This window comes from Saccostrea cucullata, unplaced genomic scaffold (genome assembly GCF_032062105.1).
Source record: "Saccostrea cucullata isolate Sc308-1 unplaced genomic scaffold, CSIRO_AGI_Scuc_v1 ctg618, whole genome shotgun sequence".
Classification (NCBI taxonomy): domain Eukaryota; kingdom Metazoa; phylum Mollusca; class Bivalvia; order Ostreida; family Ostreidae; genus Saccostrea; species Saccostrea cuccullata.
The window spans coordinates 111,431-134,124 of NW_026924640.1; the positions used below are offsets into that span (position 1 = coordinate 111,431).

At 34.4% G+C, this 22,694-nt stretch overlaps 1 protein-coding gene and 1 long non-coding RNA gene across 2 annotated transcripts in view; one reads left to right on the forward strand and one right to left on the reverse strand.

The window, feature by feature from the left end:
• The window catches only part of LOC134266925 (aquaporin-8-like), a 123,555-nt gene that overhangs the window by 93,182 nt on the left and 7,679 nt on the right, over nucleotides 1–22,694 (forward strand). The gene's annotated exons all lie outside the window — the stretch shown is intronic.
• LOC134266920 (uncharacterized) lies at nucleotides 10,685–15,305 on the reverse strand. The gene is made up of 2 exons (XR_009992068.1): nucleotides 15,111–15,305; nucleotides 10,685–12,295 (listed from the first exon to the last, which is right to left on the reverse strand). It is a non-coding gene; the product is annotated as an uncharacterized LOC134266920 (long non-coding RNA).

Sequence of the window (22,694 nt, forward strand, 5' to 3'; positions counted from 1 at the left end):
ACGGGAAAGTCAAACAATGCTATTTAGCTTTGGTTTTAAAGTAGTAATAAAGTGTTTTTTTTTTCTCTTCGTTGAATTTGGTTTCCAGACATCTTATAGAACGGGAAAACGGTAAATTGTCTCTTCCCGCATATATCTAAATGTTCACTAAGTTTAATTTGTCTGTATTGCGGGTTATTAATATGTTGTTTGTGGACTCTTACCCGAGCTCTTAGTGTAGTGCTAGTTTCTCCAATATAAAATTCGTTATAACCCGGGCATGATATGACATAGATTAGGTTCTTAGTTTCACAGGACATGTCAGCATTTACTGTGAAATTTCGGCCCCGGAAGTCGTAGCTGGTTCCCTCCAAAATATAGTCGCAGGTACCGCATCTCGGGTCATTGCATTTTGTTACTGAACAATTCTTTTCCTTGAAACTGGATGTACCTGTGAATTTTCAGCACATAAAGGCAAATCTTTCTAAAGAGGAAGAAAAAGCACTGAGAAATCTTTCAACGGATCCAAATATTGTGATCAAAGAGGCCGACAAAGGGGGCCCAGTTGTTATAATGAACAACCATTTTTACAAGAGTAAAATTATGGACATGTTGCAGGATAACAACTTTTACAAACAAATTCATGGAAATGATGATAGAAAAACCATGAAGAAAATAAAAAGTCTAATTCATGGACCCCTATGCCCAGACGTAACAGAAAAAGAGAAGGACTATCTAATTAATTTCGACTTCCGGGAAAGCCAATTTTATGGACTTCCTAAAGTGCATAAATCCGCTATGATAAAGGAAGCTATCAAAAATCAAAACAAGGAATACATCATCTGTCCAGATCCAGTAGACCTGAGTTTTAGACCGATAGTTGGAGGACCTAATGCACCTACACAGAGACTCAGTCAATTACTGGATATTCTCTTGAAACCTCTCTGCAAAAAGGTAACTAGCTATGTTAGAGATGATCTCGACTTTCTAAACCACCTCCCCAGTAATGTCAACAAAATGCAAAACTGGTTACCTTTGATGTTGTGAGCTTATACACAAATATACCGACAGATTTAGGAATACAGGCTGTAAAGTTTTGGATGGAAAAATATCCGGATATGATCAACAGCAGATTTCAACATGATTTTATTTTGGAAGGATTGAAATTAGTACTTAATAACAATACTTTTGCATTTGCCGAAAACCATTACATCCAAACCAAAGGCACGGCAATGCGTACCAAGGTAGCGCCAACATATGCAACCCTAACTTTAGGCTACCTTGAAACGTTACTTAAAAGTGAACTTATTAAAGTATGGGGAGAAGAATTTGCTGATTTGATAGAAACAAACTGGAAAAGATTTCTGGACGATTGCTTCATTATTTGGCACGGCGACATGGAGAAATTAACGCAATTTCACAAAATACTAAACGGGTTAAACTCCAATATTCAATTCACTTTAGAGATGAATGATGAAAAATTACCATTTCTTGATGTGTTAGTGGAGAAAAAGAACACAAGGATAACTACGGATATATACTACAAAGCCACCGATACACATCAGTATTTACACTTCGGCTCATGTCATCCAAACCATACTAAGAGAGCGATACCATATAATCTGGCAAGAAGAGTTTGCACCATAGTAAGTGAGGAAAGCACAAGGGATTTACGACTAGAGGAATTAAAATCTTTTCTTGTGAAACGTAAATACCCTAGACGACTAGTGGATGATGGTATAAAAAAGGCTAGGTCTTATGAAAGAACACAACTACTTACGACACGTGACAATCAGAAGGAAAAACAAATTATACCTTTTGTTCATACCCACAATCCACGAAACCAAAACCTAACACCAGTGGTAAAACAATTAAACCTGATACTAAAGGAGGATGAGAACACAAACGCAATTTACCGAAATGTTCAATTTATAAATAGCAAACGCCAGGCTAAAAATTTAAAAAGAATTCTGTGCACATCCAGTTTCAAGGAAAAGAATTGTTCAGTAACAAAATGCAATGACCCGAGATGCGGGAGCTGCGACTATATTTTGGAGGGAACCAGCTACGACTTCCGGGGCCGAAATTTCACAGTAAATGCTGACATGTCCTGTGAAACTAAGAACCTAATCTATGTCATAACATGCCCGGGTTGTAACGAATTTTATATTGGAGAAACTAGCACTACACTGAGAGCTCGGGTAAGAGTCCACAAACAACATATTAATAACACGCAATACAGACAAATTAAACTTAGTGAACATTTAGATATATGCGGGAAGAGACAATTTACCGTTTTCCCGTTCTATAAGATGTCTGGAAACCAATTCAACGAAGAGAAAAAGAAAAACACTTTATTACTACTTTAAAACCAAAGCTAAATAGCATTGTTTGACTTTCCCGTAATAACTGCTGGGAGAATTACGTCATAGAGACTGTATTACGTTCCGCTAATTATGACGTCATAGAAGGCGTTACTATGTGACAGTTAAAAAACTTTATTGTAAAGCATCTGAAGATTTTTAAATGAAAGCGCTAATGCTTTACTTCTTAAACTAACATAACTGCCCTAAGTGAAGAAATATTAATATATAAAGCACAAAGAAACTGCCCTAAGTGAAGAAATATTAATATAGAAAATATTAATATAGAAAATATTAGTTTAAACAGAGGATTGTTACCATTTGTTACCTTTCTTTATTAATATTTCTTCACTTAGGGCAGTTATGTTAGTTTAAGAGTTGTTGTAAATTGTGCTTTATAAATAATAATTAATTTCATTACAACATGTATTGGTAACAATCCTCTGTTAAAACTAATGTCCAAATAACTGTATCTCACTTCTATTCTCAATGACCGTGTAGTGTAAGGCAGCGCCGCGAGAATTCCATCGGCATCGAAAGCAAGTTTTTAAACTTGCCTAGATAGCCGAGCGGTCAAGCGCGCTGTTCCTGCACTGCTAGGAGACAGTTTCCGAAGGTCGAGAGTTCAACCCCGGGCTATGGCGGAAGTGGTGGGTATCCATGTGAAAGTGAATTTCTTTGTGCTTTAATATATATATATATATATATATATATATATATATATATATATATATATATATATATATATATAAAAGTAAAAATCCAAAAATATCACAAAACATTTACTGCAAGCGCTTTCGCCATGTTCGGCTCTTCAGGCAGTTATACAAATGTCAGGTAGGTTACCTGGTAACGTCAAAAGCATAAAGTTCATTGTGACGTCATAATAGATGTAGGTAGCGTTAAGTTGGCGTAATTGTTAATGTACAAATCTTGCACTAACTTTCACACATTATACAAATGAAATTTCAAAATATAAAATATACAGTATCATTTGCGATTAAGTTCGGGTTTAAAGAGGTTGATAAAATAGTCTTCTTTTGCCAAACGTAAATTTTCGTTTTCATTTGGAAGTTTATAAAAAGGGAAAATCTTAAATATTCCTTTGCCACATTTTGCGAAATGTTCACAACACGGTGTATTACGCACACTAGGGTCTTTAATTTGTTGCTTGTGCACACGAACCCTGGCATTTAATTTTCCCGTTTGTCCAATATAATATTCTTTACACGTCGGACAGATGGCACAGTAAATGACGTTTTCCGATTTACAGTTCATAGATGAGTTGGTTCGAATTTCCATTCCTGATTTAAGTTGGATTTTATTCCCCTCTTCTAAATATGTACATGTTCCGCATCTCGGATCTCCGCATTTTTTAATGGTTGGAATTTCCTCCTGTGTTGTAAAACGGGCCTTGGTCAACAGTTTTTTAAGACTTGGTGCTTGTCGTCGACTGTTTATGATATCATTTGACTGAACTAAACTTTTCATGTTTTCCGATTGTTCTAAAATGGGATAAAATCTTTTAGCGTCCATAAGGATGTTTCTGTTCCTTGGGTTATGGGTAACTACAAAGGCTATTTTCCCGTCATCATCGGTGTCGTCTATATGGCGTGGATTTCTTAGGTCCTCTATTGGAATTTCGGATGCCTTTTCTATTCCAATGTTTATTAGATCCAATGGATAATTTTGTCGTCTTAAATATAGTTTTAATTCTTCCAAACGTCTACATCGTAGGGTTTCATCTGTAATAATTGTACAAATTCTCCGTGCTAAATTAAACGGAATATTACGTTTTGTGTGGGATGGGTGGCACGATCTAAAATCCAAATATTGGTGCGTGTCCGTGGGTTTACAGTACAAGTCTGTAGTTATACACGATCCATTCTTTCTAATAAGAAGATCTAAAAATGGAAGTTCCGTACGACTTTTTTCTATAGTAAATTGTATGGAATCATGGAGGTTATTTAGAAGTGAATGGAATTTAGTTAAGTCTTCTTCACTCCTGGTCCAAAATATGAAGCAGTCGTCTAGGTAACGTTTCCAATTATTTTTTATGTAGTTAGCAAAGTCGACATCAAACAGTTCAGGTATTTTTCCATATAGTTGATCTTCTAAATATCCCATCACTAAAGTTGCGTATGAGGGAGCAACTTTTGTTCCCATGGCGGTTCCTTTTATTTGTAGGTAGAACTCATTGTTAAAATGGAAATGGTTATTTTCCAACACTATCTTCAGTCCTTCTAAAATGAATTCCTTTGGGAATCGTTCATTTATAATATCCGGATGTTTGTCTATCCAGTAACTAACTGCTTCCAGTCCCAAAGTATGTGGGATATTTGTGTACAAACTTGTAACATCAAAACTGACGAGAATAGTGTTTGGGTCTACATTTTGGGGAATATAATTCAGAAAATCCATATCATCTCTTACGAAGCTGGGTAATAATTTGCATAGTGGTTTCAATAAAATGTCCAATAAATTACTCAGTCGTTGGGTGCTTGATGCAGGTCCAGCGATGATCGGACGTATTTTAAGGTCAGCAGGTTGGGATATTTTTATATATGCGTCATCCCAATTTTTTACAGCTTTCTGGATCTCCTTAGATTTGTGGACTTTTGGTAATCCGTAGAAATTACTGGATTTCAATTCAAAGTTAGTTAAGAAATCAATTTCATTCTTTGTTAAATTATCGGCATATTTTTTAGTTAATTTCTCAACCTTGAGCATTGTGTGACGATCTTCGTTGGCTGTTAATTTTCTATAAAACCGACAGTTCTGAAGTTCGTTCAGTACCATTTCCTTATAATGGGGTTTGTCCATAATAATAACAGCGCCTCCTTTATCAGCTTCTTTTATGATTATGGATGAATCATTCCGTAGATCCTGTATTGCATTTTGTTGGGATTTAGATATATTACTTTTTGTCCTCGTTTCTTCTTTGTTAGAGTGAGCAGAAGACTTAAGACATGTTATAAATTCTTCTAAATGTTTGTCTCTGTTTATCGGCGGTCTAAATCCTTTTTTGTTTCTAACAAGGGATTCATCATCATATGGAGAATTTTGAAAATATTCTCTTAAACGTAATTTGCGACAAAATTCATCCGTATCTGCAATTAAGTCCACATTGTCCCTGTTGGCGTAAATTTTAATCCCCTGAATAATATTTCTTTTTCGATATTATTTAAATCTCTGCTTGAGAGATTAATAATTTTGGGACCTGTTGATTTATTATTTAATGACTCTTGAAACGGAAAGTTGCTTGTTTTTTCCGTGTTCTTTGAGGTTGGCGTGGTCCTAAAATCGAAATCATAAAATTGAAATCCAGTAATTTCTACGGATTACCAAAAGTCCACAAATCTAAGGAGATCCAGGAAGCTGTAAAAAATTGTGATGACGCATATATAAAAATATCCCAACCTGCTGACCTTAAAATACGTCCGATCATCGCTGGACCTGCATCAAGCACCCAACGACTGAGTAATTTATTGGACATTTTATTGAAACCACTATGCAAATTATTACCCAGCTTCGTAAGAGATGATATGGATTTTCTGAATTATATTCCCCAAAATGTAGACCCAAACACTATTCTCGTCAGTTTTGATGTTACAAGTTTGTACACAAATATCCCACATACTTTGGGACTGGAAGCAGTTAGTTACTGGATAGACAAACATCCGGATATTATAAATGAACGATTCCCAAAGGAATTCATTTTAGAAGGACTGAAGATAGTGTTGGAAAATAACCATTTCCATTTTAACAATGAGTTCTACCTACAAATAAAAGGAACCGCCATGGGAACAAAAGTTGCTCCCTCATACGCAACTTTAGTGATGGGATATTTAGAAGATCAACTATATGGAAAAATACCTGAACTGTTTGATGTCGACTTTGCTAACTACATAAAAAATAATTGGAAACGTTACCTAGACGACTGCTTCATATTTTGGACCAGGAGTGAAGAAGACTTAACTAAATTCCATTCACTTCTAAATAACCTCCATGATTCCATACAATTTACTATAGAAAAAAGTCGTACGGAACTTCCATTTTTAGATCTTCTTATTAGAAAGAATGGATCGTGTATAACTACAGACTTGTACTGTAAACCCACGGACACGCACCAATATTTGGATTTTAGATCGTGCCACCCATCCCACACAAAACGTAATATTCCGTTTAATTTAGCACGGAGAATTTGTACAATTATTACAGATGAAACCCTACGATGTAGACGTTTGGAAGAATTAAAACTATATTTAAGACGACAAAATTATCCATTGGATCTAATAAACATTGGAATAGAAAAGGCATCCGAAATTCCAATAGAGGACCTAAGAAATCCACGCCATATAGACGACACCGATGATGACGGGAAAATAGCCTTTGTAGTTACCCATAACCCAAGGAACAGAAACATCCTTATGGACGCTAAAAGATTTTATCCCATTTTAGAACAATCGGAAAACATGAAAAGTTTAGTTCAGCCAAATGATATCATAACAGTCGACGACAAGCACCAAGTCTTAAAAAACTGTTGACCAAGGCCCGTTTTACAACACAGGAGGAAATTCCAACCATTAAAAAATGCGGAGATCCGAGATGCGGAACATGTACATATTTAGAAGAGGGGAATAAAATCCAACTTAAATCAGGAATGGAAATTCGAACCAACTCATCTATGAACTGTAAATCGGAAAACGTCATCTACTGTGCCATCTGTCCGACGTGTAAAGAATATTATATTGGACAAACGGGAAAATTAAATGCCAGGGTTCGTGTGCACAAGCAACAAATTAAAGACCCTAGTGTGCGTAATACACCGTGTTGTGAACATTTCGCAAAATGTGGCAAAGGAATATTTAAGATTTTCCCTTTTTATAAACTTCCAAATGAAAACGAAAATTTACGTTTGGCAAAAGAAGACTATTTTATCAACCTCTTTAAACCCAAACTTAATCGCAAATGATACTGTATATTTTATATTTTGAAATTTCATTTGTATAATGTGTGAAAGTTAGTGCAAGATTTGTACATTAACAATTACGCCAACTTAACGCTACCTACATCTATTATGACGTCACAATGAACTTTATGCTTTTGACGTTACCAGGTAACCTACCTGACATTTGTATAACTGCCTGAAGAGCCGAACATGGCGAAAGCGCTTGCAGTAAATGTTTTGTGATATTTTTGGATTTTTACTTTTAAATATACCAAAAACTGTACCGATTCTTCATTTTGTTTTGAAATTATATATATATATATATGGGCAGTAACTGCCAAAATATATTTATCATAAATAAATATGCCAAAATATATTTATCATAAATAAATATTACCAACGTTTATTGATAAAGATAAAACCATTATAGCCTTCCAATTGTGCAAGTCATCACATTCATCGAAAGTGACTTCAAGGCGAAAGGGGTAATATTGAATAACTGTCATTTTTTTAGTATTGGAAAATTTCATTACGCTCTAAAGTTCATTTTCTATAAAACAACATCGTTTTTATTTCCATTTTACTTTAATATGCACATATATATGATAAAGCCAATCGGTCCATGTCCTCATTGTACCCCTCTGAGTAGGTTCCAACTTCTGATTGACAACTGACTACATTTTATTATTTTTATGAAACAAAATTCTTTTATGAAAAAAATTCTATTACAGTCACCATTAGAGATTGTTCTATCTGACGTATCCGTATCCGTATACGTATCCGTATCCGTATCGAGATATGAATGGCATCTCGACCCCGATGTCTAAACCATTTAATACAATGAACATCACTGTTTGTGGTTAATTAAAACACAATCATGCATTTGAAAATAGCAAATGGCAATTTTTCCATTAAAAATACTAAACTGCAGTAAACCTCTAACATTTCGGAGAACAAAAAAGAAAAGGAAGTGTAAAATATTTTGTTTTAATAATATTGTTTTAAAATTAATTTCATTTTGTTTCAAAATCCCCTTTCTCTTTTTCCTCTCTCATAATATTACGATATTTTATTTTTATGCTGTATTTTTCATATAACATTACACGACATAACAGATCCCCCCCCCTTCTCACACACTGAAATTCAAAATACCTTATCATCAACGCGGTCGATAAAACTCTGAAGCCATTTTCAAAGAGGGTTTTCAAATTGATTTCATAATTCGCTTCAGTACCATTACAAGTATTGAGTATATGCTTTGAATAGCCAGTTCAACTCCCTCCTTTTCCCTCCCCTCACATTGGCATCGGAAGCAAATTGAAAGTAGGGAGTGGGGCTAATTGCAAGAGAGAAAAATTCAGCTCTGAAACACCTTGACAAGCAAAAAAATTGTTCATTCTCCAAAACCCATAAAAAAATTGTGTATGTGAGTGTGTGCATGGGGGGGGGGTCGAACTTTTTACCATACCATTTTTTTTTCAAACACTCCCACTTACTCTTCTATAACTGAAATACAACGTGCCTATTGAAAGCGGGGAAGCTAGGGGCTTATCCTAAGCCTCGATGTTCAATGCATATATTATGTCCATCTTTGCAAATAAAGTGGGGGGGGTGCACTAAGCCCCCTCCCCCTCCCAGTTTCGAAGTCTATACCTCAACATGCGCTTACATAAAATTTGATATTATCATGTAACTTTCATGAAAAGAAGTTAATATGCAAAAAGAATAGATTAAGAGAGGAAGATACATGATAACCTAACAATTATCCCCCCCCCCTTTATCGACAAGTGTTTTATCAATCAAGTCTTACAATTATAGCGTTTAAACGCAACACTTTTGGACATTGAACATAGTCAATTCTCAAGCTCCTTGAAACCCTGGATACGTATAAGCGTCGGAACCGGGAAAGGGGGGGGCGGGGAAGGCGGCATACCCTCCCCCCCACTTTCTTGGAAATATAGACATAATGTATAGGTATTTAAAATTGGGGTTTACATTTTTTTGTTTGTTTAGCACCCCCCCCCCCCCACTTTCATTTAGCCCCCTTTCTATTTGCTTCAAACGCCCATGATACAGCTATCAACCTACAATTTAGGGAGTGTATTCAAACTGCTCCAGAATTACCAGCTGTTCAATTTTTTCTGGAGAACTATGACCATCAAATACGTGATAATAAATGGCATAGAAGATGATTAAAAAAAAGGAAATGAGGATGGACATTTTCAGTCAGTGAATCCCCTATACACATTTGTTTTGCACTATGATTAAATCTTTCCCAGTTAATGTACAACTACATGTATTTAAAAAAGATGTTTAACTGTATATATAATTACGTGTATGTATTACTGGGGATATGTCGTGTTCTTGTAATTGTTATTTCAAGAATGAAAAATGAATACCCTAATATTGAGAGAGAGAGAGAGAGAGAGAGAGAGAGAGAGAGAGAGAGAGAGAGAGAGAGAGAGAGAGATTTTCCACACATTTAAATAAATAAAAAAAACTTGTTTTTCTAATTTTATTTTTAAACTTTTAACCCCCCCCCCCGAAAAAAAGACATATTGCATATGGCGTGTACAGCAACTGATATCATTTTATTAAAAATATCACACTACATATCATTTCTTTGTGAATTAGGTTAAAAACTAGACATGAATTAAGCAATGGAAATTTAACCAGATGGTTTAGACATCGGGATCGAGATGCCTTTCATATCTCGATACGGATACAGATACGTATACGGATACGTCAGATAGAACAATCTCTATTAGTTGCGCTCAGAGGTTTGTGTTTCATCTGCTCACAATTTGTATTGTTACAGTGGACTTTGAGCATGATTTCTGTTAATTATCGCCACATTTCATGTTTATTTTAAGAAATATTATCTCAAGTATTTATATACCAGGATATGACGATTCTGTTAAAAACTTCATTTGTCTGATTGTTTTTTTTTTATTATCATTTGTTTTTATACTTGCCAATCAAGGCCACTGAACAGTGAGGAATCCTTTTCTTTCCTACACTAATTTCGAAACGGAACTTTATACGGCCTCATCCAAAGGACCGGTCTTCACGTCTAACACTGGGATTCGAAGCCGAGACGTATGGACGTTCTACCTCTGCACCACACGGACGACACAGACTGCAAGTAAATCATAAAATATAATTTAAATGACATTAAACAGAATTATTTCACCCACGAAAACCATTTTCCGTGCCCTTGGAAATCGATGTATTAATAGTTTTCTTGGGATTAAAATCCAATATTATCCTAAATGCAAGACTTTGAACACAACGGAAAATAAAAATTTTCAAAATGTGAAGATGTCACGGCTTCTACTCTAAATCCATTCATTACTTTCAAATGAAAGTACAATAAACAACAAACACACCATTTGGACATAGCAACGACACGCAGTAGCTTTATTTGTGCAGTGTACATAACATATGCAAAATATGAAAATCAATTTGTATATACAAGTTTATGTTGGATTGAATAAATCATGATAAAATTTAAACTTTATCGTGCTCTACGTGTCGTCCTAAACTGGTATTTAAACCACTATTCACCTCTTATATAGCCTTGCTAACGAGACCGGTTCTAAAGAACCACGTGATATACACCAGGTATTCGAATGAAAACCTTGTAATTCCGAAAAAGTAATTCATTATCACACCAAGTAGAAATTGATTTCTGTCTAATTCGTTCCTCAAACGAAAGAAATCATATTTCTACTCTAAATCCATTCATTACTTTCAAATGAAAGTACAATAAACAACAAACACACCATTTGGACATAGCAACGACACGCAGTAGCTCTAAATACAAAGAACGGGAAAATGAAGTATAAAATCATTGATTTTAAATTCAATCCATCAAAATTCATTTAAATCATAAGTCATTCAATATTTCAAACAATAAATACATAAAATTTTACAGAAATTTTCCAATAAAATGTTTTGAAAACAATTGAATAATCACCAAAAAAAAAATACATGTATTCACTCCATTACTTTTATACAAACAAACAACAACATTCTATGCGTGACAGCCAGTCGTGCGTGCGCTGGACGCCGTATTTTATTAACAGTACATCAATATACATATATAGAACACAGGACATTGTGTATGAGAAATAAAAACATCAAAATCCCCCAAAACTGCTGCATCTATTATAATTCTAAAATATTCTTTGTGATAAACATGAAAAGCATCAGGGCCGGCCAGGAAAAACTAGAGATAAAAATAATTTTTAAAAAAACTCTAGAAACCTGTGTCCGTTGCCAAGTGCCGCTGGATGCAAAAAATGTTGCGACGGACCTCACAACCTACCAATAAAACCCTAAGAGAAAAAAAAAATCGAATAATTGTATGTATATAAATATATTCACTTATACCCTTTATACATAAATTTAAAAAATTTAACTGTTGCTCGCTTAAGTCGGCGGCTAGAAGTGACCAACCCTTAAAAACCAATTCTCTACTACACCTCAAAATCAATTTCTATTGGTCACTCTCTGACCAATCCACACAACATGCGTATAAACATCTTGTCATTAATACAACATTTTCCCGCTATACTAGCGAAACGCGGGAAAATATCAATACATGTATATCCATCCTTAAAAAAAAATTCAATACACCGCCGTCTTTTGAAAATCCATAACGCAAATCACCATGTGAGTCTGATTGTAAAAGTCTTGATGTTATGCACACATCCTATCCATACATCGATAAATGCTTGCTGCACTTGAGTTTTGAGTATAGTTTCAAGTCAAATTCAACGCATACCATACGATTTATCGTGAAGTCCCAGGGAAGAAGACTTCAAATATATCAAATGAATTCGACACAGTTATACACAGAAGTATAATCATCATCCAATATCAAAATAGCACAAAATACACATTCCTATGAATTATCTTGAATCCCATGTCAATTCCTTGGATATTGGCCTCATTGAAACTCTGTCATTATTGGTACACCGATTAATACCTCATGGTGCTTGAATTAAACGCAAGAAGAATATAACCAATAATACCTGAAAGAACAAATTTGATGTTAGAAAACTGATAGATACATATATCTTGTAACTCTGATATTTTAGTAAATATGTATAGGATCTCTTTTTCTCTCTCTCTTAATCTATATTAAAAAAAATCAAAGTCATCATCATTGTGGCTAGCAAAACATGCATACTATCATTAAATGATAAAATGAATCAAAATTCCACCATTAAGTTCAAAATTTATGAATTGCACTAATCATTTTTTTTTTTTTTTAAATTAAGAAAAATATGAATGTGTTTGTATAAACATCCATTTGATAATCAAGTTATGATAACCTTATTTTCATCGAAATAATCAACGTTTACTTTACTATTTGTAGAAATACTTCCTACTGAAAACAATCTCACCAAATGGCATCAAAACAAATGTGGTTGGATAAACATCCATAAAATCATTTTATGATATGATTTATCAAAAAGTTCAAATTCCAATAAAATTTTACTTTATTTTCATCAGAATTATCAACCTTTACTTTTACTACTTATGTAGAATATACTTTCTACACAAACAAATCTCGCCAAATGGCATCACCACAAATGTGATTGGATACAAATCCATACATTCATTTTATGATATAATTTATCAAAAAGTTCAAATTCCAATAAAATTTTACTTTATTTTCATCAGAATTATCAACCTTTACTTTTACTACTTATGTAGAATATACTTTCTACACAAACAAATCTCGCCAAATGGCATCACCACAAATGTGGTTGGATACAAATCCATACATTCATTTTATGTTATAATTTATCAAAAAGTTCAAATTCCAATAAAATTTTACTTTATTTTCATCAGAATTATCAACCTTTACTTTTACTACTTATGTAGAATATACTTTCTACACAAACAAATCTCGCCAAATGGCATCACCACAAATGTGGTTGGATACAAATCCATACATTCATTTTATGATATAATTTATCAAAAAGTTCAAATTCCAATAAAATTTTACTTTATTTTCATCAGAATTATCAACCTTTACTTTTACTACTTATGTAGAATATACTTTCTACACAAAAAAAACTCGCCAAATGGCATCACCACAAATGTGGTTGGATACAAATCCATACATTCATTTTATGATATAATTTATCAAAAAGTTCAAATTCCAATTAAATTTTACTTTATTTTCATCAGAATTATCAACTTTTACTGTACTTTATATGTAAAAATACTTTCTACTTCAACCAACTCGCCAAATGGCATCACCACAATACGGTTCAAAAAACATCCATAAATTCATACTATGTGAAAAATTTATCAAAATACTTCAAGTTCCAATCAAATTTTTCTTTGATTTCATGAAAATTATAAACTTTTACTTTAATATATACCAAGAAACACTTGCTACAGAAACCAGTCTTACTAAATGGCTTCATCACATATGTGGTTGGACAAACATCCATAAATTCAAACTCGTATGATAAAGAACCCACTTTCTACTTTAACCAACTCGCCAAATGGCAACACCACAAATGTAGTTGGATAAACATCTATAACATAACATCATTTTATGATAAAATGTGCAAAGCATTCGAATCCAATCAATTTCTATTTCATTGTATCAGCAATATAATGAAAAAATCTTTAATAAATTGCCAAATGACAATACCATGTAAGTGGTTGGAAAACATTCATAAAAGCATGATACGCTAAATTGTGCCAAAGTTATTCAAATTCAAACCCAACTCAATATTATTTCAAACAGAAATATTAATTTTCATCTGACTATTTCTGTACTTCTCATTGTCTACTGAAATCAATCCCGCCAAAAACCAAACATCACAGATGTGTTATGATAAACATCCTTAAAATATTTTATTTTAAGCTGGATTAGAGTTGGAATTCCGCTCATATTCTATTTTTGTTTCAAATTAAAAAATAACAGATTTTGAATAGCTACAGTATTATAGAAACCACTTTCCACTGAAAACTAATTTCAATAAAATAAATACTCCATAAATGGTTGCCAATTAATAAACATTCATTAAATCATTTCATCATAAATTGAAATATATCAACGTTATCAAAATTCAAAGCTTCCAAACACTACCAAACACGAAAATTGTCCAAAACAACTCATGAAATTAAAATTCAGAAAAAATTTAATTCAATTTTGGTGAATCATTTTTAAAATTAGAATTCATTGACAAAATTTCCTTTTTACTCGAAAATCAAAACCGACAAAATTTAGTTTCTGTTATCAAAACTTTTTAGAATTGAAACTAAATACTTAGATCTGTTTTTCTAGATAACTCAATCAAGCCAATTAACAACACTGCAAATACTGCAGAATTATCATTCCTATAAATATTTTATACCATCTTGATTTTTTTTTTTTTTTTTTTTTTAAATTAATACTCAATTGATTTTCAATTCTAGGTAGATAATTCAAATGAGACCTTAGTTTAACTACAATGAAAATCAAAATGCAAATATTCTAAACCTTTAATTCTCTTTCGCAAAGCCGTACCTGTCCTGCATTAATCATAAAACAAGTAGAACTCGTTTTCTTCCATAAAATTTATATGTCATTAATACATATACTTGGTTAATAGATACCAAACAAAAATTATCTATACCCCATACTCTACTATAAGGATTCATGATTGAATGATCTAAAATAAATCGAGAAACGAATTATTATACTCAAAGATCAGAATATGAAATGCTTCTCTTTTCCATTGTGATGGAGTCCGCATTAAATTTAACTTTCAATTGGCATAAAACGCAAAGAAAAAATCTACCGTACTTCTCTGGAGATCTTAAAATCACCTTCTTCATTATACTCATCGTGATACCAACCCCAACATGTAACCATCTGAAACATAAGAATATACTGTTTTCTCTTCAACATATCTAAAACTTTTCATTTTAGTAGCACATTTGACAAAATGGCAAGAAACTGAAATTGAAAAATAAATTCAAACAATTTTAATTTATCGATATTTTGTATACTCAGGAAATGTCCATGTTATAATGCTGATGCATTTCGTACGTTTAAAAATGATAAGCAAATATATTTAATTGGATATAAGTGCAAATATAATATCTTATAAATTCTATACTTGTATTAATTGAAAAATAAAATAAATTAACGTAACGTATTTGTTTTGCTTTTCAGAAACACCAGTTTTCTTCCTTTAACAAATCCATCTTTCTACAAAACAAATTATCTATTTCTGGAAATAACTTCTATTATCATATACTGACTAGAATTAACGAATCTCAAAATTTAATACAATCATGTATTTGTTTTCAAATTCTCTCTATTACAAACCCTGTTATCACTAATTTATTACTTATTCAAAAACTGATCAATTGTATTCTCAAATGAATACTTATCTTATAAAAACAAGATCTAAGATGGCTTTTCTTTGATGACCTCGTTTCCCACACTGTCAAATCTCTCTCCAACTCTTATTTTCTGTGATTTCATATCATCTACAATGGCTAAACATGTCGATGAACCACGCCCTACGCCACTTCGTTCTGCATCTGAGATTTAAACTTTATCGTGCTCTACGTGTCGTCCTAAACTGGTATTTAAACCACTATTCACCTCTTATATAGCCTTGCTAACGAGACCGGTTCTAAAGAACCACGTGATATACACCAGGTATTCGAATGAAAACCTTGTAATTCCGAAAAAGTAATTCATTATCACACCAAGTAGAAATTGATTTCTGTCTAATTCGTTCCTCAAACGAAAGAAATCATATGTCCTTACGACGACCTACGCGTTATGCAGAAATGCAAATGGGAGTGCACATGCAAAGGTGAACATTTTTTACACAAAATCTTGTGCATCCGTGTGATTTGAAAATTGAATTGACATAATATTATTCACAAGTAGAATTGTGGTTTAATGATCGAATGTTTCCATTTTGAGCAATTGGTTAATATTGCGTATTAGTTTTAAGTGTAATGCATAATATCATTCGGAACTTAAATCTGAAACAAAACTTTCTTAAAGTTTGTATTTTGCTGTTTGTTTGAACTGGTAGTGTATCATCAACTTTAAAAAATCGCTATATACACCTAAATTGTATACCATGCTAAACATTTTGAAGAAGAAAACATCATTTTTTGTAGAAAATATATAATTCCACAGAATAGGCGCTGCGCTGCATGTAGTGGAGGGGGGGGGGGGCTTCCACATCGGGTTGAAGAAAAAGACGGCTGTGGGTGTTGGGTGTCAAGAAACTGGTCAAAATTGAATCCATTTCCATTTTTGTTGCTTTGCAAGAAATACATTATTAAGGGACTCCAACCCTTAGCCAGGAAGGACAACTCTTTAATTTATAATTTAATTCAAAATGTCTTTAAATGAAGCTTGAAAATTGAATCTTTTCATGCAACAATTTTCATTATATGCCTCTCAATGTGTTTCAAGGTTCTTTGAACCTCTAAGAAAGGTCTAATTAAAAGTAGAAACACTGGGATTCGAACCCGCGACGTAAGAGGCTCTACCTCTGCACCACTCGGACGATACAGACTGCAAGTACATCATAAAATATAATTTAAATGACATTAAACAGATTTATTTCACCCACGAAAACCATTTTCTGTGCCCTTGGAATTCGATGTATTAATAGTTTTCTTGGGATTAAAATCCAATATTATCCTAAACACAAGACTTTGAACACAAAGGAAAATAAAAATTTTCAAAATGTGAAGGTGTCACGGCGTCCTTACGACGACCTACGCGTTACTAAAGGCCCTTTCACGATTGGCGCACGAGCAGAAGAGACAAAATATTCGTGCGACCGAATAATTTTGGTTAGGATCGTTAAAGGCCCTTTCACAATTGGCGCACGAGCAGAAGCGACAAAATATTCGTGCGACCGAATATTTTTTTTATGATCGTTAACTGTTGCCAAAATAATCGCATATGATAAAAGTGTTCGTACGAAATTCTCAAGATCTAAAGCGACTGTTGTGCATTAAATCTTGCGATATATCTTGCGTCTATATGCGACTGTTGTAGAATGAAAGCGAGTGTTGTAATTAAGATAATGCGATAGGATTGCACGACTGATCAGGTAATCGGACGATTGAACGTGCGACAATACGACTGCTCGTGCGCTTATGCATTTTATAGTACGAATGTTCGTGCGAGTCGGGTATATATACCACCCGTTTCCGACACTCTTCAGTCGACATAATGAAGAACCTTATAATTATACACGGTATAATATATACCTGTTGCAAAGCATGGCAATTGAAGGTGATAAATCAAGCAATGATAGTAAAACGTTGCAAGATTACAAGAGACATGTTGAACAACAGTCTAATGGTCGCAAAACACACGAAAAGACAGTTGCGATTCATCTTACGATCTTTAAAAATCGTGCATCACTCTTACGAGTACATAAAACGTTGTAAGACGTTCGTACTAATATTCGTGCGTTGAACTACGATAATTTGGATCGCATTTGGTCGCGTCTGAATAGTGTGCATGTTGACTATTTTGATGAGACTGTATGCGACCTCTAAAACACATGCAATGAATGCGAGACATCGTGCAACGTATGCAATAGCTCGTGCGAAGCTAAAATTTTCCGATCGCAAAGTGTTGTAAAGTGCTCGTGCGCCAATTGTGAAAGGGCCTTAACTGTTGCCAAAATAATTGCATATTAAAAAAGTGTTCGTACAAAATTTGCACGATCTAAAGCGACTGTTGTGCATTAAAACTTGCGATATATCTTGCGTCTATATGCGACTGCTGTAGCATGAAAGCGAGTGTTGTAAGATAATGCGATAGGATTGCACGACTGATCAGGTAATCGGACGATTGAACGTGCGACAAAACAATTAGACGTGCGGTGCTCATGCGCTCATGCATTCCATAGTACGAATGTTCTTGCGAGTCAGAGGGCCGGGTATATATACCACCCGTTTCCGACGCTCTTCAGTTGACATAGTTAAGATGCTTATGATTATAAGGGATATATGCCTGTTGCAATGCATGGCAATTGAAGGTGATAAATCAAGCAATGATAGTAAAACGTTGCAAGATTACATAAAACATGTTGAGCAACAGTCTCATGGTCGCAAAACACACGCAAAGACAGCTGCGATTCATCTTACGATCTTAAAAAATCGTGCATCACTCTTACAAGTACATAAAACGTTGTAAGACGTCCGTACTAATTTTCGTGCGTTGAACAGTTGTTGAATTGCGATAATTTTGATCGCATTTGGTCGCGTCTGAATAGTGGACATGTTGACTACTAGTATTTTGAGGAGACTTGATGCGACCACTAAAACACATGCAATGAATGCGAGACATCGTGCGAAGCTAAAATTTTCCGATTGCAAAGTGTTGTAAAGTGCTCGTGCGCCAATTGTGAAAGGGCCTTAAGGCGTTCTTGTGGCGTGCTACTGCGTTCCCACGGAGATCTCTTGGTGATTGACTGCGCTTCCGTGGAGATTTCACGGCGTGTTAGGAGTTGTCACTTCGCTGGCTGCGTTCACAATACGTTGACAATGTGTTCTTTGCCTCTGGTTATATACATGTATACTCAGAAGATATGTGACATAATTTAAATTAGAAAGTTTACAAGATGAAAAGACTTCTACTAGTGTCAAGAAACTAAGGCTACCTGGTTAAACTACCTAAGAAAGGAAACCTGTCGCAGTGCGGCAATTGGAGAGGCATCATGCTTCTGCCCATTGCCAGTAAGATCTTAACAAGAATAATGTTGGAAAGAATGAAAGGAGCATTGGACAAAAAGCTAAGATCAGAGTAAGCAGGGTTCCGCCAGGACAGATCATGCACAGATCATATTGCCACACTACGTATTATTACTGAGCAGTCCATTGAATGGCAGTCCCCTCTGTACTCAATCTTCGTGGATTTTGAGAAGGCCTTTGACAGTGTGGATAGGTCAACCATCTGGAGATTAATGCAGCATTATGGAATTCCATCAAAGTTCATAAGTATCATCAAGTATCTATATGACGACGCCACCTGTCATATGATCCATAATGGGAAACTCACGGACCCTTTCAATGTGGAAACAGGAGTAAGGCAGGGCTGCATCCTCTCACCTACCATATTACTGATAGTTATTGACTGGATCATGCAGGAAACAACAAAGGGCAATAACAATGGAATCCAGTGGACCTTCACAAAACAGCTTGAGGACCTGGATTTTGCAGATGATATTGACCTGCTCTCACACAAGCTACAAGACGCTAATGAAAAACTTTCAAGATTGGCATCAGAGGCCCAAAAGACCGGCCTTAAAATAAATACCAAGAAAACCGAGGTGATGAGAATTAACAACAAACAAGATACACCAATTCAGTTAAATGGGGAGAACATCAAAGAAACTGACAGATTCCCCTATCTTGGGAGCATTGTAAACAAGGATGGTTGAGCAGAAAACGTTGTCAAAAGCAGAATTAATAAGGCAAGACACGCTTTCCACACCCTCAAACAAATCTGGAATTCGAAATCTCTCTCCATCAACAACAAAATCAGGATTTTTAATACAAATGTTAAAGCAGTTCTCTTATATGGTTCCGAGACCTGGAAAGTTACTAAAACAATAAACAGCAAATTACAGTCCTTTATCAACAAATGCCTCCGCCATATCCTTAACATCAGATGGCCTGACACCATATCGAACACCAGCCTATGGGAGAGAACCAACCAAAATCCTATAGATATTGACATCAAGAAGATAAAATGGGGCTGGATAGGACACACCTTACGCAAACCCTCAAACAACACCACTAAACAGGCTCTGGATTGGAATCCACAGGAAAGAGGAGGGTTGGGAGACCAAGGCAAACGTGGAGATCAATAGAAACAGAAGCAACAGAAGCTGGATTTACCTGGACCCAACTAAAAGGGATAGCCCAAAACAGAGTCCGATGGCGCGGAGTGGTTGCGGCCCTATGCTCCCCAAGGAGCGAACAGGAATAAGTCAAAGTAAGTCAAGTGTCAAGAAACATTCTTTAATTGAAAATGATGTAATTGAATAATTTAGTACTAAATTATTAATAGTTTTATTATTAAAACCCTTCTTTTTAAAATCTTATCAATTCATATGCTTTTTATCTCTTCTTTGATATCATTATAAGCGTTCAAAATAAACACACTGAAAAGGTAGGAGACTCCACTGCGTTCACCTCGGCGTTTTGCATTTCATAAGGACGCAGTGCAATAGCCATGAGGACGCAGCCCCGGTGTAACAGGGGTATTACGTCGAGGGACTATCACTGTGGGACGTGGAGACCGGTCCTTCGGATGTGACCGTATAAATCGAGGCCACGTTCGCAGTAGATGCTGGCATGAAAAAGATAGACCCCTCACTGCTCAATGGCCATGAGTGCCGAGTATAGGACAAAATTTGCAGCTCTCCATCGGCAAGTGGTATGGTCTCCATATGAGTTAAAAATTCTCGAGAGGACTGTTAAACAATATACTAGCAAACAAAACATAAGCATTGAGTTTTTGATTTATTACGCAGTTACCCAAGGCAATGTGATGCTCCAGAAAACTGTACGTTTTAGTAAACTGGTATAAAATTTCCTTATGCGCAATTTAATTTTTTTTCACCTCCTGAACAAAATGGCCGAAGCTATTACTGCCGTACATCAGGAACCACGTAATCCATCTCTCAGAGACACAGTCGCTCGTCCTTTCCTAGCCGAGTTAATCGGAACTATACTATACGTATTTACTGCGTGTATTTTTCCTTCAGGGTATTACATGTATAATACTGAGTCGGGTATCTTACAGGGGTTTGCGTATGTTTTCCTCATTGCTGGACTAGGAAAATTCAGGTAAGATTGAGTATCCGACACATGATTGTATACAGTTAAAAAACAGTTTTAAAAATGACAATCAGAAGCCTTCCAAAGTGCAAATATGTATTTAAATAATTAAATTTTTTTGTTACCTATTTCATTTTCTTTAACAAATTTTAATTAATGTATTTGATTTCAGAGAAAAGAATTTTTGTCATCTTGCCCAAGTAAATTTATTAACTCCGTTTGATTTACAGCAAAATATAAACACAGTTTAAATTAAAAAAGGTCTTAAGGACATACGCAACGTACCTTACCTACTGATAGATTTCAAAGATATTCCAAATTTAAACTTATAATATAATTACATGTTCATAAATAAAAAATCAGCATGCCTTACCAGAGGTTTTGAAAAGATATCGAATTTTGAAAATTTTTACATTATTCAAATAAAAATGTACAAAAATTATAAAACACAAATTCCAGACTTTAATTCATCAAAAATTGTTTTAGAAGAGGTGTACAAATCCATATATAGACATTAAAAATATTGCACACAGGTCCTTCACTTCGTGGAATTCTTCAACTCCAGGGAAGAACCCAAAAAAGTTCAAACTACGTTGCGTATGACCTTAATATAAAAATATGACTACTACATGTAATATCGTAAAATACTTTTTGTAAGAAAAGTGAATAACATTAAAACTCCATGAGAAAATCAACTTAACTTTACAATATATACGCTCTCTGAGAAACATCTGACTAGTTCTATGATTGTTGCAAAAATTAAAGGCAGGGACCAATAAAACAGCCAGATTATTACTAATAAGTGTGGCTGATAAGATATATCCCCATTTTTATTTAAATCCCAAAATATAAAGTAGCGTGAAAATGATGTGCACTTACTGACTTGGGGACAGGTTTTTGAATGTATCTTTCCCATGTATGAAAGGTCTGAAATTAGAATGGGCATTTTAATCCGGCCATAACTATTGCCGTGATGTTGTGTGGGGGTATGCCCCTCCTTATTGCACCTTGTTATTTCATCGCTCAGATGATTGGAAGCTTGATAGGGGCTCATCTTGTGTTTGTATGTATAATTCATAGTTTTAATTCTTTCTTTACGTCATTTAATATTCATCTTTAAAAAATGTTAAACTATGAATTCATACCTATCATTTGTATATAACCAACCTATTGACGATATGCTTTGTTATACTAGTATTTTAAATTCGTGGCTATAGGATCTTTTTTTTTTTGATTGTCAAGGAAATAAAGATAAACGCGAAATTTATTTATTTGTTTAGATTTAAAAAAAATATTTTTTTAAAACAGTAAATTAAGACGCATTTTAAGCAGTCGTTTATGTTTATTAGTTCATTTATATTTATGCATTTTACATGTATTTGCCCAGACATACATGTACATGTATGCACGTTATGATGAAATATTATTTCAATGTGCTACGAAGTGGGCCGACTGGGCTTTCGATTGCGCAGTTCTTCGCGCATCATAATAAAATGAAGCATATTTACCTTGTTCAAGCAATGTTTTCACTAAATTAA